The following is a 12,340-nucleotide window of genomic DNA, read 5'->3' on the forward strand; positions in this document are numbered from 1 at the left end:
AGAGTCTGCCTAGATGACCTCTGAACCCTTTCTGACCTGATGTCCTAGGACCCTGGATCTCCTCTGAAGAGTGCAGGTCCCGCCTCTACAGTATATGCCCTGTTCACAGCTGACGGGTAACCAAAGAAAGCCTTGATCTCCCTCTTCCTTCGGGGATCCCACCGCCTGTAATGGCCTAACGGGTCCCACTCGGGCCTTTCCTATGTCTTTATGGCATCCTCCACCCGTATCCCAACCTTCTCCTGGGTAGTGAGGAACCACCAAACATGGTCCCCAGGACACCAAGCCAAGGGAAAAGTTCTGCCTCGCTCTGATCAAATCAGTCAATTAAAAGGTTAATGGGAAGAATGCAGAGACTGCATTTAATAAAAAGAGCTCAGCTGGGTTGTGTTCCAGGAGGCTATGGTTATGGAATGGATGTTTGTGCGGGGTCTTCTTGGGGCTCAATATTTCTTCCCCACCATGGCACCCCAGGGCCATGTACGAGATATGGGAAGTGGAGGGGTCTGGAATCAAGCGGAAAAGACCCTTTTCTAACTGCACCTCCTTCCAGCCAAAAAAAAAAAAAACCCACACTACCAGACACCCACTGTGTACCAGGTACAATGCAGCGCCATTAACTAGCACTATTTCCATGTAGAGGGACTGGTGTTTTTTCATTTTCATTGCCAGGTGCCGTGGACATCTTGGTCTGGGCCTGGCTAGCTCTGGGACCAAAGATCAGCCACATTTGGCCACGGAAGGCAGTGCAGGAAGGCTGCAGTGAAAGAGGAGGAAAACACCGCTGGCTGGGTCCCATCACCCAGCACGCGCATGCACACACACACCCCCTCCTCCCTCCTGGCCAGATGGATGCTGGCTGTACCAGTTGGCAGAGGATAGGTCCCTGGGGAGGAGGATGCCACTAAGAAGCCTGGGTGAAGAAGCTGAAGAAGCTGGGAGACACAGCGTGGTGAATTCTCTGTTTTCAAGGACAAGAACGATGCCTCCAAACCAGCAGTTCCAGATGCCCAGGAAACTCTAGGATGGAGAAAAAGGACACAGGTGAAGTGTCTGCTCTTTATCCTACTAATGCCTCTTGAGAAGTGATATCTTTCTAAAGGCAAAGTTCCTGTGATGAAGCTTAACATGGCCACTTTGGGGAAAAAAATAAAAACCCTCTGCTCCAGGAATGTAACAACAGAAAATAATTAAGGTCTAATAAGGTCAGTGTTCCACCTTAACACCTTTTCAGTTCCAGTTAAAACCTCTACTAATTTGCCAAGAAAAACCAGCCTCACTTGGGTCTTATTATTTGAATCACGTCCTGTCTCTTAATTTAAATGAGAGACTCACATAAGGATTTTTTTATTTTAAATTACAATGCCGGCTTTCCTCCAGTTGATTACGGTATATGACTCTCTGTTGGAAGGCCATTATTTTTTGCTATGATTTACAAAGCATTTAAAGCGAAATCAATGTAATAAATATTGAAGTATTGTAATAGATAATTCCATATATTTAACGGGAGACACAGTGCAGCCCTGGTTTGGGCAGCCAGGAAAGGAGCAGGGAAAGGATGGGGTGGGAGAGTGACCTGATATTCACTCAAAGGGTGACATCTCTTTTCTCCTAGATTCACTTAGCCAGGATTCACCGAGCCCTCCCTAAGGTCCTTGGGACCTAAGGGAGGGTCCTTAGGGAGTCCTCTCTAAGGACTTGGAACCGTGGAGAGTTATGAGGTGCCCAAGACATGTCCTCTAGGTGCCTACAAAGGAGGGGAACAGCAGTGAAAGCCACCAGACTGTGTGTAAGGAGCCCTATGATCGGGAAGGGGTTTGGCAAGAGGGAAGGGCCAGTGTGTTTGGGGAAACAAGCCAGAAAAGGCCTTCCCTAGCCCCTCCCCTTCCTTCCCTCCTCTACTCAGTTCTTTCCTTCTCTCTCCTTCTCCTCCTCCTCCCTCCTTCCTTGGGCTGAGCTATCTCCAGACCACTGGCTGCAGCCAGCATCTGCTGGCCTCTGAGCTGGCCAAGCTGAGCTCAGAACAAACAGCCCAGAATTCACAGCCCTGAAAGCCCTCAATGCAGCGGGGAGAGGTGTGAAGGGGAAGGCCAAGATGGCATCCCCAAGAGCCCAACTGGGGAGCCCTGCTACCTCACCCCACCCCACCCCACCTGCTCTACCCATCTCAAAAGGTACCCAGGAGTACGTCCCTAACCCACCACCCCATGGGGAGCACCCCTCTTCTTCCCATCCTAGAATCATTGCATAGGAGTCACGTTTGTTCCCAGGTGGGCTCTGCTCCCACATTCCTGGGTTGATTCAGAAACTTACACCCACCAGTGCGAGAGGCACACAGGGGGTGCCAGCCTATGTGTGGGCCCCGGTAACACATCCCTAGTGCAAGCAACTTGCCGTCTGCAGGGCTGTTCGAGCGCTATGGAGGTCTTGAAAGGTTTTGTGGACTAGACAGTGCAGGCCTGTGATGGAGCATGGGTAGCTCATGCACACACACACACACACACACACACACACACACACACACACATTTAGCAGATCCCAGAGGAGGAAGATGTATTGTCCCTTGCCTTCCCACCCTAAGCTTGAACCCAAGACCCAAGTCCGTAGCTCTGAACATATTCCACCATAAATCCCAGGAGGGGACACACAGCAGGAAAAGGAGCAAAGGAAGGAGATTTACAGCAAACCTGCTTCCTGACACCTCTTTGGCCCGTCCCATAAAATAACAATATCACCAGATAAATCATACGGAGCCTCAGAGGACCTTACCCTTGTTCTTGTGAGGTCTTTGTTGGGAGTCAGTGGGACATGGTTAGAGGGATTCACCCAGCAGGGTTCTCTGTGACAACATCAGTCCCATATTGCATGGCAGGGAGGTGGGGTGGTCTCAAATCTAATCCCGAGAGTATGAGGAAGTGGAGAATGGGATGAGGGTGGAGAGCGTCCACTGTCATGACCCAAGAGAGAGCATGGCATTAAAGATTTGACAGGGGCTTTGAGCAAATCCCAGCTCCAGTTTCTAGCGGTGTGACTTTGAGCAAGTTACTTAACCTCTCTGGGCTTTGGTTTACTTCTCTATAAAGGCAGGACATAGAATATACACTGGACAGGATATGTGTGAAGATTTACTGAGGATGCCAAAGTGCCTGGAACCTAGTAGGTACTCAGATTAAGGTAACTATCATAATCACAAACGTTTTCCCTCATCTGGGATCCAGAACACTGTGGTAGTGTTCCCAGCAGAGAGGACTGAGTACAAAGAGCCAGGCCTTCTGCAGAGAGACATCACGCGGCCCCATTCCTCTTTGGCTGTTTCATCATGAGCTTCTGAGGTTAGAAAGGCAAGGCTCCCCATATAACTGTGGGTAAGTTTCTTCCCCTCTCCAGGCTGCAGTTTCCCATCTATAAAGTGAGGGGGGATGGAAAGTACTTGGCTTTTAAGGCCCAGTCCGTCATAACATCATGAAACCCAACAACTGGGACCAACTCCCGATGGGCTCCGTAACCAAAGAGGAGTGGGCAGGATGGAGGCGGCAGGTGTGAGGTGGGCAGGCCCATGAAGATAGGGCAGAAGCTGTCCCCATCCTGGGAAGGGACGAAAGGGCTCCATCTGGCCGGTCCTCCCAGTTCTGACCACCCCAAGTCAGAGAACCCCCTGATCACAGCCTGGACAGCCATTGATGTGGTCTGAGGCATTGCGATGATTAACCTTCACCCAGAGGTGGGAGCTGGGTGGGCGAGGCTCCAGCCAGCCGCCTCCCTCACCCCTGGAGAGACCCCCTGGCTTCCTCCTGCCTGTGCAGCCCCCACCCCTGCCCCATCCCTCAACCCTGCCGTCTTTCCCCTGCCCTCAGCATCTTCCGCCATTCACGGTGATGCCTCCCAATCTTCCAGCCCCTGCCCTCCCTCCTTTCATCCTTCCTTCACTTCTCCTCCTCCTTTTCCACCTTCTCATTGGTCTTGATTTCTTCCCCTCTCTCTTCTCCTCCATGTCCTCCCTTTTCCTCTTTCCCTCCTGCTTCTCTGTTTTATTTTTCCTTCATCTCCTTTCTCCACATCCCATCACCATTTCTTCCTTTTTCACCTCCTCCTGGCTCCTTCACCTCCCTCACCTCCTTCATCTGGGTCTGATACAGGAGGACCAAGGTGGCACTATTTTGAGGGAGTGAGTATGTATGGAGGGGGTGGTGGGGTCTGGAAGGGGGCATGCTCTGGCCTGAGCGCCCCCCCCCCCAGTATCTTTCCAGCCGCAGGAGGACTGGAGTTCACCCGCAGGGCAGCTGTCAGCGGCTCAGTGGATGGATGAGTGAAAGTGTAGGGGGTGGGGAGGTGAAGGTGCTGGGGAGGGAGCTGTCTTCAAATAAAAATGAAAGGAGTGTGGTGGGTGAAATAATGGGGCTGTTTAATAATAAGCCCACCCAAGGCACCTCTGCCCCAGGACCCAGCCCTCCTGCCCACCTCCATCCAGTCCTGTGCTCCCCAGCCCCACCCCATCCCCATCCCTGAAATACCTTCTCACAGGGGCCCACCATATGAGTTTCCCTCATCCTTGGGGCAGGTCAGGCAGCAGGACACCTCCCCTCAAGTCCTGGGACCCCTGCTTCCCCACCAGCCTTCCCCATCTCCCACTGAGGGGATGCTGGGATGGGGACCCCAGGAAACCTGCTCCCAGAGTGATGTCTGAGCAGATTAGCACCCCAAAGCTGGCAGGCCTATTAGAAGGCCTTTGTGGAGGAGGGGTTGGGGGAGAAGAAGGGGATTTTCCATTCTCTGAGCAACTGGATTTCACAGTCAGGGGATCAGGGAAGAACTCACTGCTTAAGCTGCCTCTTCACCGCCCAGCCTCTGCCCTGGCTCTAGGCCTTCTGCCTTCTCAGCAGGGATCTTCGCAAGCCTTGCCTTGCCTGCTTTGAGTGTCTCTTTTGTGATCTGAGTCAGCCTTGGGGGCAAAACCAAGTCTCATCTCCCCCTGTCCCCTAGAGCCATTACACCAAAGAGGAGCTCAGGGGGTCCAGAAGTACGGCTCAGAGAGGTGAAGTGATTTGCTTTAAGTCACACAGCAAGTAAAGGGCAACCAAGATGTTTCCTGACTGATTTATGAGAGCATGTTTGTAAAGGGAGCCAGGTATATGCCAGGGACTGGAAGGAGCCCAAGACTGCTTTTCTCCCTTACGAGAAGTGAGCTTCCCTCTGCCCTAACATCAGCTTTAAAGGGAAGGGAGCCCTGTTCCCATTCCATCTCTGAGGCCACAGGGGACCAGACCATGGCAGATGGTGGAAGGGAAGGGAGGGAATGGGGGATGGAAAAGAGATTAGGTTTAAAGAATCTGAAGTCTTAAGGTCTAGTCCCAGCCTTACCACTAACTTGCTGTGTGACCTTGGGCAAACCAGCTCCCCTCTCTGAGCTTCGACTGTCTTATCTGCAAAATGGAGATAACATCTCTTTCAGAATTATTTTGAAGGTATCAGAAGAGCATCAGGGATAGCCCCTGGTATATGCTGGCTGCTCAGAATAATGATTGGAGCAGAATTGGAGGTGATTTTATGTCCTTTACCCAGAGCTGTGCCCACTGCCCAGAACAAGAGGCTCCTGTGCACATTCAAGCAACTGCTTCTTCCCACTGGGAGGGCAAATCCATCATGTTCAGTGACTGTTGGCCTCCCCCGCCTGGTGTAAGGTTATTGGGGGGTCATGCCCCCATGCCCCGTGTCCACTTTCTAGAAAGAGGCCCAAAGCTGTCCACCCTAGCCCCGTGTGGCCCTAGAGGCCTTTCGCTGACAAAGTGGTCTTCTCTGACCTTCCTGATGGCCTGTGTTCTTTCCAGCCAGAAAATTCTATGATCCTGTGACCCTTAAAAGCCCTGCCCTGCTAATGGTTTTATGATCTTCCCTACGGAATCCTCTCTTTGCCCTCCCTAACGCCCAGGCCCCTTTCAGTAGGTCCTAGTCAAAATAAACAACATTTATGACCAGAGCAGGATTCAAGGTCCGCCTTGCAAACAAACATGGAACCCTTTGAAGGTGCCTGGGGAAATCCATCACATCCTGGGGTGTGATGCTCCCCAGGCCTAAGGGGAGGTGGGCCCTGGGAAGGGGCACAGGCGTGGGAAGCCGGCCTCTGGATCTAGATTCAAGATCCAAGAATCCTGTGCTGTGTCCGGAGTCCCCTTCTTGGAACTAAGTTTGGCCTCCCTGCAAGGGAAGGCGGGGAGATGGACTGGGCATGACCCAAGATGTCCACTGTGATGCCCCACTCTGTGCAGACCCCCTTGGGGTCCGAGACTGGATTTCGCATGTCATCAGGGGAGAAAATGAAAGAAGATAAAGTGAGCGAGAGGGGGAAAAATAAAGAGGCAACCGGAGAAATAGTGAGCATGCAAGGACGAGAGGGTTAGAGCCCCAGCCACAGGAATCTCAAGGCCCATCACTACCTCCAGTGCTCACCTGGAGAGTGGAGCAACAGTAGCCACGTTGGGACAAACTTCCTAAGGAAGAAAACTAGTCCAAACGCTTTCAGGAGAAAATTAAGCCAGCCTGGCCTGCCTCCTGGGCCAGCTAGCAGAGCTACAGAGAGAGGGAGAGAGTGGGAACGAACGAGAGAACCAGACTCCGCTCTGAGTCTCCCTGGGAGACCCTGAACCCCAATGTCAGTGAATGAGAACAGTGATGGAGGCGCAGGAGCTGTGCATCCAGAACGAACCCCTGCCCCTTCCTCCCACACAGGTGAAGGGCGGGGCTCCCTCCCCGCACACTCTGTTAAGCATCCCCCCATGAGGGAGAAAGGGGCCCACGGGCGGCAGCCCACGTCGCCTCAGCTCTGCCTTCCGCTTGCCACGTGGGTGAGACGCCTCAGCCAGACTCAGCCTCTTCCAGCAGGAGCGGCTGCAAGCAGATTTGTTTTCAAGAGGGACCGGCTCTGCCTGGGGAACTGTTGTTAGAAAATATTAAGGTAGGATTCCCAAAAGCCCAAGTCTGAGAGCAGCTTTCTAGGACACTCAGCTCAAGGCTTTTCTTCAGCTGGTGCACCAGCCTCCGGAACTGGGGCGCGGGCCTAGGGGCTGGTGTTCTCTGCCTCGGGGCTGGGGGAGGGAGAGGCTTTCCCCTGGAGGCCTGTGCCTCCTCATTTACCCTACTAAAAATACCCCGCTCCCCCGGCAGGCTGGGTGAGGAGCTAGACAGGAAATATGTGCAGTTAGCAAGGTATTGATCACATTTATCAGGGACCCACTTATAGTATCTGCATCGATGGCATATAATTAATAGACAGATTGGGACAAAGATGGAAGGGAACAAAGAGCTGGAAACTCAGGAGTTGAGTTTTTCCAGCATAAATATAGTTTGTTCAAAAAATTATCCTCTTCCTGAACTGAAAGAAGAATCATTTTAATGGCTTTTTACGATCTTATACAAGTGAATTAGAACTTTTGGCAGAGTACCCTCATGTCCAGCATGGTGCTTTATAAATAAAAGGGCTTCCGTGGCATAGAGTTTGGGGGCTAGAAGAGCCTTGGAGTTCATCTAGGTCAGTGGATCTCAATGTTGGTGGAATAGAGAATTGCCTGGGGCACTTTAAAAAAATGAAATGCCAGGTACCCACCTCCAGAGATTCTGATCTAGTTGGTCTGGGGTGGAGGCCAGGTGTCTGTATTTTTAAAAAGCTCCCCAGATGATTCTACTGGGTTGAGAACCACTAGTCTAGGCCAATACTTCACTTAACAGATGTAGAAACTGAGGCTCAGAGAGCAGGTTACCTAAGGCTCACACAGCATCACTGGCAGCAGAACCAGAACCACAGAAGCCAATCAGGTCTCCTGTCTCATTTGTTAAATGAGCAAATAAAAGATTGATTTTCTTTTGGAGGCATCTGCAGAGACCAGCTAGCCAACCCTTCCTCCTATTCCCACACTTTCATATTATTTTCACCAGAGGCCAGGCAAGCTGGCATCTTGACCCTGACCCTGCTCCTCCTGGACCCCCAACCCGAAGGCCTCAGGGCTCATCCAGGGCAAACATCCAATTCAAACACTGTCCGCCAGGTCTGGAGCCTGGGAGGGGGAACAGGGCATCTGTGGCACCTTGGCCACATGGAGTGTTGGAGTGTATACCCAAGAGCAGGGGCATAGGAGTGTGTGTGTGCAAACGTCACGTGCACATAGATGCACACTCACATAGGAGCCCGTATAGAGGATTCTCCAGCACATGGGCTCTCACAGTGAGACCACTTACATGTGCACGTGTAAATATCTACATGTGGGAACACACGTTTCCATCAGCATCCGTCTACACAGCAATGTAGGTGTGTGAGGAAATATGTGTAAATGTAGCAGAGGTTCTAAAATGCTGGTATATGTGTCCATAATTGTGCACGTGTGCATAAAGCTGGACCTACACTCACGGAATCTACATTTCCATTTACCAGTGGAGGCTTGTTTATAACAATGCGTAAGGGGACAGCCGGCCGTGTGAGTGCATGTGACCGGCGATCTGTGTGTTCGGGGTACAAGTTTATGTGGAGAGAGAAAAGGTTTCTGCCGTTTCCATCACATTTCTCCTAGGGAATCACCAGGAAATATATGTATGCAAAAATGGTATCTCTTATGCTTAAATATATCTGGCATATAGAAATGAAGCGTGATATTGTGCCAACTAAGATGCTACACACTAACATTGTGTATCATTGATAGAGTTAAATAAGCCATGCAAGGCCCTGGTAGAATTTCTTACAATTTTATTTAACACTGTTTCGGCCAAGCAGCATTTGGGAAATGCTAACCTATACACCGTAGGTATACACTGTAGATTACTGCCACAAATGCATACTCTGTGGGATGCAATATACAACACATGAGAGATGTAACAGCGGGGCATCATTGAGAAATTCCAATGGTTTCCCTCTTTCTTTGGGGTCAACTTAGGCCCCTTACTTCCCCAAACCTGATTAAAACCCATCCCTTCACACGTCCCTAGGAGGTCTCTGCATTTGTGGTAAAGAGAGATAAAATGGAGAGTGAGGATTTGGGGTAGGGGGAGAGATAACACTCTAAGTCCTGGTCTCTGGAATGTTTCTGCTCCTCCCCAGTCTGTCAGAGGCAGGCTGGAGCCCCAGCATGTGTTAAAACAGGGAGGCTGAAGAAAGAATTTTTATAGGTTCTGCAGACCCTTGGGTTGACTGACAAAGTTATTCATTCAGAATGAGTAAAAAGAGCATTGAACTTATCAAATTGGTAGTAAATCCTTCATCAAAAGATTCATAGAAATGGTTCCCTGCTTCTCTTTTTTTAAGGGGAAACTATATCCTCCCTTGAGCCCAAATGAGAACAACTTTGCACATAGGTACAGGCCTGCTGGCTCCCCATTCAGAACATGTGCTGACCGATGGCCTAAAACGCTGGCTAAATTACGAATGGCCTGTGAGAAAAGAAAAACTCCAGAGCTGTGGAGGCTAGGGTCCAAACTAGAACATGAGCAAGAAAATGGTAGAACCACCAATGAGGGTCATATAAGCTGAAAATGCTCGCTTACCAGCCACTGGGCAATGAAAAGAGGTCAAGATCCCATACGGGACCTCCAAGCCCTGTTCTCTGGGATCTCTGGGCTTCATTTTGGCTTGGTGCTACCAAGATTGAGACAAGGAACTTGCTACACCTGCCTTCCTGTGTTCTCAGTTTCTCTGACTTCCTCCTGCTGAGACCCCGGATGCCTGGGAGGTAAAGACAGCCAGCTTAATTGGAACAGCAATTAGACATCCCCCTCCTCAAATCCTCTGCCACCCACAGCAGAACAGTCATAAGAACTCTCTTTCCAGACAGCCCCCGGCCCCTCTCCGCCAGCAGTGATACCAGCCAACCTGCTTGATTGCCGGCGCCAAAAAGTATCACCGCGTCTTCACACCGCTGAAGTCGGGAAGTTGGCTCTCCAGAGCCAGGTGCTGTGGGCTGTCTCCTGAGTGAATACAGGAAAAAAGAAAGTTTCCTAACGTTTGGATTAGAAGTAAGACTGGGGAAAAGCACCCATCAATGCGTGTGCCCCCTCCCCAACACACACATACACACACACACACACACACATACCCCCATTGAATGCAGACAACTCATGAATCATCGCTGTGGCTGAACATTTCAGCTTTCAGTAATATTCTCAGAGGCCCAGGGTTTTCAAGCAAATCCCAGGTCTGTGCACAAGGACACTGCATAAATCCCTCCCCTTATGAAAGGCCAGTCTGAGCAGATGGGACCACTCTTAAGTAAACTGTCGAGCCCCTGTCCATCGCAGGAGGAGCAGCAGGGGGCTGGCCCTACCAGCCTAGGGAGCAGGGAGAAGCAGAAGCTGCCAATTCTGAGGCTCATGTTCACCTCCCCAACTTATCTCTCTGACGGAGGTGTCCGTTTGACCACACAGCCCTCCCTCCCCTCCCCCAAGGGGAAATCAGCTCTTGAAGGGAGATTGGATGAAGCCACCGCAGACCAAGTGGCGGCCAGAACTGGGAAAGCAAATATGAGCACTGAAGAGTGGGCCAGGACTAGGAGTGGGGTGAGAGGCAAAAGGGCCCCTCCAACCCCACTTCTTTCCACGCCAAGTCTGGGGAAATAACCTCACAGTAACTCCGCTTTCTGATAACCTGCCTCATTAATATTTATTCAACAGAATTTTTTTTTTTAAGAAGAACGAAGGGCCAGATAATTAAACACTTGGTAGAGATAGAGGCTTCCTCTACCTTGTTCTCTGTCTGGCCCTCCACCTGCCACCTGAGCCAAATATATATGTGGCACCATCTACTCCCCCAGCCCCTGCTCAGCTCCCCAGGTGTGTCACAAAGACATAAGGCAGGTGGATGGAGAGACAGACAGACCCAGCCACCCCAGGTGCTCCCCAGGAAATGCATGGACTGTGAAATTACACCAGGGCTGGACAACTTACCACCACACTGGAACCCTTGGGGTACTGAAATAATTAACTTGCTAATCAGCTACACCTTGCTCTTTCCTTTCTTCCTGGAAAAAAACAATTGCAGATCGCCTTCACATTAGGTTCCTATGTCAGTCACTGGGAGACAAACGATGCTTTGGAAGAATTCTACTCCCTGCCTGCCTGCATGGGAACTGAAATGGGTCCTACCAGGTTAGGCCTCCTCCTCCTCCCCACCCCTCCCCACCAGGCCTCGGGGGGCACACAGAGACAGAATGTTTCTGGAGAGGCAGAGTTTTTTCTGTGCACGGCACAGAGCTTTCCCAGCTCCTCTAAGCTGTCTTGCTTGCGGCCCTCTTTAGCCTGTTTGCTGGCGCTAAACAGCCAAGATCCATGTGGAGAAAAGAGGATTGATTAGAATCGTAATAATAATCCTTGGCACTCGTCCGGCTTTAGCGTTTACAAAGTGCTTTCGCACATTATCTCATTCGGTCAGAGGAGGTCGGCGCTGAAAGGGACCTTAGCAATCATTTGGCTCAATTCCTGTGTGGTAAGGATGGGGAAACTGAGGGCCTGAAAGATGAAATGTCTTCTCCAAAGGCCACACAGCTAAAGACAGTGTGGTGGGTTCCCCACGTTCACTGTCCAGAGACCCTGTACCACCTCCCACCCTCTGCAGAGAGGGAAAGGACACAAGCACCTTTTTGGTCCACAAGAAATCCAAAAAGTAAAAGAGTAGGACATAAGAATGAATGAAAGCGACTCTTGTAAGAGGTGGTTTGGGGGATTTGGGAGTGAGGCAGACTAGTCTTAAGTTCTGAACGGAATATGTTAATGAACACACTTCCCTCTGTCTCTTTGTCCCCTCATCTCCTCCTTCTCTCCAGGTTTAAAATATGAACATTATGCAGTTTGGGATCTAAGGCTTAAATTGGCCACAGGTCCCAGGGGAGAGGATGGGGGTTGGTTTTCTTGGATTCAAATCTGGCACCTACACTCCCAGGATTCACAGCTTCCTGGGATTGTGTGTGCATACGTGTGTCCACTCAAGACATTGGATTTAGCAGTGAAAAAACAGGCATCTTGATCCTTTCACAGATCGGATGATTTGCAAATTAATAGCACTCCCCCCTCAACCGACTCTGAGGAGGTGAAAAAAAGACTTCTGATGAAAGGAGAAAAAGGGCGAAAATAATAAAATGGAAAAAGGGAGCAAATGAACATTGGATTCTGTAGGAAAATACTTTCCTGTGAACGGCCCGTGTGTATTTTGGTCCATGTGTATTTTGACGTGGGTCTTGGCATTTCCACAGGGCCGCCTTGCCCTGTTGCCTGAGCCTCCTGGAAGGTAAGCGGTTCCTTTGTGTGTTCGTTTATTACTAAGCCCAACTCTTTTCCCTCTAAAACTCCTTCTTCTCCCTGTTGAGCTGACCAT

The 12,340-nt window shown here is 50.6% G+C and overlaps 1 long non-coding RNA gene across 1 annotated transcript; it reads right to left on the bottom strand.

The window, feature by feature from the left end:
- Positions 1 to 335: 335 nt before the first annotated feature.
- On the bottom strand, positions 336 to 12,340 carry LOC116283621 (uncharacterized). Its single transcript, XR_012060186.1, has 6 exons — positions 12,150 to 12,340; positions 10,918 to 10,987; positions 9,848 to 9,942; positions 9,523 to 9,700; positions 866 to 1,020; positions 336 to 757 (listed from the first exon to the last, which is right to left on the bottom strand). It is a non-coding gene; the product is annotated as an uncharacterized lncRNA (long non-coding RNA).

Source organism: Vicugna pacos, chromosome 16 (assembly GCF_048564905.1).
Source record: "Vicugna pacos chromosome 16, VicPac4, whole genome shotgun sequence".
NCBI classification, from domain to species: Eukaryota; Metazoa; Chordata; class Mammalia; order Artiodactyla; family Camelidae; genus Vicugna; species Vicugna pacos.